The sequence below is a fragment of the Mangifera indica genome, chromosome 3 (assembly GCF_011075055.1).
Source record: "Mangifera indica cultivar Alphonso chromosome 3, CATAS_Mindica_2.1, whole genome shotgun sequence".
In the NCBI taxonomy this organism is placed as follows: Eukaryota; Viridiplantae; Streptophyta; class Magnoliopsida; order Sapindales; family Anacardiaceae; genus Mangifera; species Mangifera indica.
This window is the reverse complement of record NC_058139.1, coordinates 9,264,029-9,270,595: the sequence shown is the minus strand read 5'-3', so window position 1 is coordinate 9,270,595 and position 6,567 is coordinate 9,264,029. Positions and strand designations below refer to the sequence as shown.

Below are 6,567 nucleotides of genomic sequence, written 5' to 3'. Positions count from 1 at the left end.
TTTTGATAATTAACATATGAAAAATTGAGTTTGTATCAAACCTTGGGTGGCAAATAGTGATTTGGCCTTTTCCTTAACTATATCCCATTTGCTTCCATGTAAGAATACTTAATATGAAATTTAAATTTTGCTATTGAAAGATTTTAAGCGTCTGGATATTTGAAGTGAAACGTTAATTTTTAAAATCTGATAAGAATGAAGTAAAATTATATATATTTTAATATTATTAATAAAATAATAATTTTTACTTTAATTTTAATAAAAATTGAATAATGGACTGGCATTTAAGTTCATCAAGTTTTTGAAATTTCATGAGAGTTTGTATTTGCAGTAAACCATGGGGATGAGAATAATCTTTTGGCCAAACAAAAATGAAAAGATTTTCGCTAAAAGCCAAAAAGTGGTCAACAGTCAAACCTCATGACCTGGCCGTTTGATGAATGCGAAAAAATTAAACGCTGCTTTTAGAGTGGACTGATGAGAAAAATTCGAACCGAAGATTTCTCCATCTTCTGGCGCTCTCTTCTTTCAGATTACGCCAAACTAACTAACAACAATTTCATGGGAGATTTAGGTGAGTGGTACCCTTCTCTTCATCTCAAAATTGAATTTTCATTTGCAGTGCGGTTACCATTTGCCAACTTGGATCTACTCTTTTTTTAAAAACGATATGCATTTCGTGTAGATTTCTCAACTTGGAAAATCTAATTATAGATGTTGATAATCAATCAGATTGGTAGCTAGCCATATCGACAGACCGGAAAAACTTGTTGGGTTTTTTTTTTAACAGTTGAATTGGCCCAAAATTGCTAACTTGTTTAATTTTACGGTAGTTTTTCCTGAGATTTGCATAACGTAAGAGTTGATTCATCACGTTGAGTCTTTCAAATTTTATTGCATGAAGTTACTACAAGTAATTTATATTGTTTCATCATTGTATGATCTTTGAAACTACGGTGCAAAATTGGCATTAATTAATTCTGATACTTTTAGTTTTGGGGGAACTCTGGTTGATTCAAATTATGCATTTGCATTATTTATCTATCTACTATTGCTGTATCAATAAGTATTGGTTGTAACTGATTTGTGGTGGCATTTATATATATATATGTCTGCATTGCTTCCACTCAATTTTATTCTTCTTCACCATGATAGGATCATTTTGGTAAGTTTTGGCAGCATAGGGGTTATTGATTTCACTTACTTGATGTCTGAAGCTTAACTCCTGGTGTTGCACTGTTTTGAGTTGTAATTAATAAGCAAAAAATGTGCAGTGATGATCAAATTTTGAGTTCTTGTGTTGCATGTAAGCATAATATTTTCTGTTTCATAATTGTAAGACTATACACATGATTCACTTACCATTGGAGAAAGGAAAACAGAGGATGAGGTTGATGTTATGTTGAGCTTTTAGTTACTTGTGGTATAAGTTAGTCTGAACTTGTAAAAGAAGTGGCTAGGTGTAGTGCAGGATTCCCAATTATTTACTATTGTTCTTTTTAATATATAGTTATCCATTGTGCATGCTTTCACTTCTTTGGTTCAGAAACAAGCGAACTCTGTAGAATGTTGTTTTCCAATTTCTGTATTTTTTAACAAATTCTCACAAGTGTACTTTACTTTAGCATTATTGAAATTCTGACCTGAGTATTGTTTATTTTTAGCGTGGAGTGCTTAGAAGTCACTTAGTCTTTTTCCCTTGATGGTTGCTTTAATAATTGCCATGAGGCTTCACCCAGGTTTGTTTGCTTCTGTCCATTTTAGGCTGGACATTGATGTGCATTTAAACGGCAGGGTGAACAAGTGGAGAAATAGCAGGATTTAGCCGAAGATGCTATGTAGTGAAAAGGTAAATTCCTTTCTGGAAACAAGCAATGTTGGGCCTGCTCCTGTTGTAAAGTGACAAGAAATATTATTTTTGTTTTAATGATGCACAACTCTCAAAGATGTAACTTAAATAAATTAAAATATGAAGCCTTTTTTAATCTTTTAGAGCAACTTGTGACAGCAACTTTGATAAGACAGAAAATAATAGAGATGAGTTGTCGATGGCTCTTATTCTTGTTAAACACGATAATGGGTAAAAATAAGCTGATGCTAAGGTCAATGAGTAGATTATCCTAATTTCTTTGGTGGCATGGATTCAATAATGGATGATTTTGTTTTATCTGTCATATAAATTGAACTTTAATGAGTTGGTGGGGTGCAGTACTACAAACATGATATCGTATGTGTGAACAAAATGGTTTGGTTTCTTTTTATCATGATTAAGACTTCAACGGATTAGAGGCCGGAAGGCTTTTCTTTTGTTTTCTTTCTTTTAATTTTTTTATTTTTATTTATAAGGTTAGGACTTGACCAGTCACCAACAAACCTGCTAGCTTGTTAATTATGTGATTATATGAAATAAATGTATAGAGAAATGGTATGGAAATGATCATAATTGACTTTTGATGAGTGGTTAAGAAAATGTTGGGGAAGGATGGGGACACGCTAGTTTATCATTTTGTGTTTCACAAAGACATGGATACACAATGAGCCATATGTATAGCATAACTTACTATATAAGCCAGAATAATATAACATACTGTACAGCCAGAAAGAGTTGAAGCCACAAATCAATTATGGATTTTTTCAGAAGCAAGGGTGGAAATATTTAGAACTTCTATATGCTTCGATTCAGTATCTTAAGAATCTAGAATTTTTTAGGAGGATGAGATGTGTAAATTTTTCTATTTATTATTTGGAATTTATCATTTATATGTGGCGGGGAAGTGGAGATGATATTGCCCATATGGTTGAAGGATTTGAAGAGAAACTTATGTAAATTGTGGTAAGGTCACACCGTGCTAGTTTACAACTTTGTTGGTAATAGAAAATTCATCCCCACATGAGTGTAATAAAATTGAAAGTAGGGTAATTTGGATTAGAAATTATAGAGCAAAACTAAATGCTACTACCATTTTAAAAGATGATTAAATAAGGTCATCATTGGAGGCTTGACCATATGCAGCAAAGACCATTGAATTCAATGGTTAGGAGGCGGCTTTTTATATGGTTGCGTGCAAGAATGAAAAGCTGGAAGAGAGAAAGGAAAAACAAAATTTGCTGTTTGAGACAGGTGGAGAGAAGATTTTATGCGGTTGAGTATAAGAACTTGTTAACTGATGTAAATAGAAATTAATTTCACATACATGAGAAAAATTTTTGGATGAAGCTTTATATCTCTAGGATTATGAATATGTAATGCAAAATGTCAGACTTCAAGACTAGTAGTATATAATGTAATGGTATATTGGACATCAAAACATGTAAATAGGTGGAGCAAAAGATCTATGTAATGTGGGTGGCCAGATAAGAAAGTTAAGATGCTAATGGTTACATTTTGGAATTGTTTATGTACTTCACTTGCTGCATAAGTGAATACTTACATGAGTAAGATGTGGTCTCAACTGATGTTGCCATAAAAAAGGAGATCAGAAGTATCTGTGAAGGTATTAAGTGTAAATTAGCATTGAGACATTAGTAAAAGATGGCCATAAAGTATAGATATTGCTGATTTCCAAAATGTTAGTTGCGTCTTTGACCTATAATGGATAGAAGAAGACAACCTTTCAATTTTTTCTTTGATATGAAAACAATTAGATATGTTTTGTTCATATTATTTTGTGCTTATATTCTTAAGCCTTTAAGGCAACAAATGTGCCCACTTTCTTTGGTTTGTCTTCCAATTGGTTTACTTTACAAAAAATCCACATATTTATTCTTGGTCTATATGGTTACTTGGATTATATTCATTTATTTAGCACTGTATCAATATGAATGCACAAAAGCATATTATCTATAATGTTAATAGAATTCATGGTTGGTCTCTCTCTAACATCACCTGCTTAAAATCCAGGATCAGTCAACTAGAATTGTCAGTTAGTAATCTGATATGGACTCAGTAGACAAGTCAGCACAAATACGCTGGCAATGAATGTCAGTTGCCAATCCCAACAGGTATTGTAGGTTATCTTGTTTGCTGGCTACCCATCCAAGGTTGATGTAAAACAAGTGGTGCAGAGAAATGCTATGGAAATGATCATAATTGAAGTTTAAGTCATGGTTAAATAAAATTTGTTAGTGATTGATGGGGACATGCTAGTTTATCATTTTCTGTGTCAAAAAGACATGGATACACAGTGAGCCATATGTATATCATAACTTACCATATGAGCTGGAATGGTTGACATACTGTGCAGCCAGAAAGAGTTGAAGCCACAGATGAATTATGGATCTTTTCATAAGCTCTCTCTTTATATATCTATTCGCTAAGTATTGTTTATATATATTAGGTTATCTTGTTTGCTGGCTATTCATCCAATTGGCTTATTTTCATAGTAATTAATTTACCTCATTTCTCCTTTTCAACATATAATTACAAATGTTCACCTATAGCCCCTGTATCTATCAGATTCCTCAAATTGGTTACAGAAGAAGTTATTCTTCATTTTACTACCCCTCCCTAATAACCTTCTCCCTGGCACTTGGATTTTCTATTTTGAAATTTTATACCTAGTAGTTGGCTTCTGGTGAATGTGTAGCGACAAAAAAAAAGCTGGCATATTGTTTCTTTCCTCTTAAACAGAAATCAAGTTCTCATCTGGTGCTTGCTGTGTTTAAATAATTTGTTGAATGTGCAGCGATTGGGGATATCTCTTTTACTCATTAAAGTTGTTTCATGTCAAAAGTCACTAGATGCTTCTCACTGAAGGGAAAAATTCTTTTAACTTTTTATGGCCATCTAGGAGACAATGCCCGTATAGAACATATAAAAGGTTAATGCTCATTGTAGAAGTGTCCAAAGATGTGATGAACAGAATCCATATAAAGTTCTTTTATTTATCTAATGACGAACAGAAAGCTATGGCAATCTGTTCTTGTTTCAAATGCACAGTAACATGATGGGGGGCTGTATAAATTTTTAACTTTATCATGGTGCTTCAAATTTGATGACACTGTTCTAGTCATGTTTTTGTTGAATTTACAGGGTTTTGGGGGCTTTCGAAGATATATGGTGGGCCTATGGAAAATACATAAAGGAGAGATGAGTTAGCACCCTCTTCAATTGTGGTAAGAGCTTACTCAAATTTAGGAAGTTTAAATTATATTCACATTTGGTTAGTAGCAATGTGGTGCTGATACAAATTCAGTGACAGACTCACGGCCATTGTGTTGCATCAAAGGTGAGAATAGACTTGTCTATGCTACTTCATGAAAATTGAAAATGTTCAATCCATGTGAGGTGGATATTTAATTTTTGTCGGAGGGCCAACTCCAGTCAATGAAATTTCCACTCAACTAAGCCATTTATGTTCTTTTCCAATTACTTCTTGATCTCTTGTTGCATTGTCAATATTGTACCAATAACTTTTCAAAATTGCTGTGAAGTTTTCCTATCAGCAAATTTGTTTCACCTGGATTGCTTGCTTATACTTTTCTTTCCCAGTGCAGTAAGATATGTTATAGATTTGTTTTGCCTGGTGGGTGGCTTGCTTGCACTTTCCCAGTAAAATATGTTGTAGATAAAAGACAAGTTTGGATTGTTATGAGCTAATACTGAATGCACAATTACACTGTGATATCAGGAATGGCAGGAGTTGAATGTTTGTTTCTCTGGTGGCTGAGGACAGGATCACAGGGAGAACTGCAGATTCTTCTGAATATTGTTCACATATGCAGCTGGCCTATCTATTTATACAAACGTGTACACATATATATATATCTAAAATTATAACAAACCAACAATGATGTGCTAGCTGGCAGTACTAAAATGGGATTGGGTTATGCATGTGATTTTATCACGTGTTGTTGAGCTCGTGACTACAACAGCGAAAGCCTAGTCTTAACTTTCTCGTGACGTTGGGATCCTAACTGGGCCCTACTCTTATCTTTGTCCTTACGGCTATCCCTAGGTTTGTGGGCTTCCAGTGTCCCGGCCCATGTCTATGATACATTTTCCCTCCTCCATTTTGTAGCCTTGGCCCATGTCTATCAAACTTGCATTCCCATATTTACCATATCCTAAATTCGGCAGAAGGGTTATTGACTCGCGCAACCGTATATATATTTATTTTGAATATTTAAATAAGTATGTATATATATATATATTATTAAATAATTAGATGTTATTTTATCTTTAATTTAAAATCATTAAATCACATAATAACACAAATAAATATATATCTATTTGTATACTTAAAATGAGTATTTATTATATTAGCTGTTATGGCTTGATTAAATAATAAAGAAGAATATTTTATGTATATATTTTTAAATATATAATTAGATATATAAATTATACGTACTTATATAATTAGACGTTATTTTATTTTTTATTCAAAATTATTCAATTATTTGATAATATATTATTTATATACTCAATTTTATCTTAAAAATATATATACGTAGTTTTATTAAATAATAAAATCCTTAATAATTGTTAGTTCTTTTTCACTATTATGGATTAATAAATATTTTATCAAAATTGCCCATCTAATAATTGTTTGATTATTCTGAGGTATT

The 6,567-nt window shown here is 32.5% G+C and overlaps 1 long non-coding RNA gene across 2 annotated transcripts; it reads left to right on the top strand.

The window, feature by feature from the left end:
• The first annotated feature begins 366 nt into the window (after positions 1 to 366).
• Positions 367 to 5,857, top strand: LOC123210714. 2 transcript variants are annotated; one of them, XR_006501287.1, is made up of 5 exons: positions 367 to 574; positions 1,765 to 1,849; positions 3,902 to 4,002; positions 5,033 to 5,115; positions 5,631 to 5,857. It is a non-coding gene; the product is annotated as an uncharacterized LOC123210714 (long non-coding RNA). The 2 variants fall into 2 exon arrangements; XR_006501288.1 differs by lacking the exon at positions 3,902 to 4,002 and having other exon boundaries at positions 372 to 574.
• Positions 5,858 to 6,567: the final 710 nt, after the last annotated feature.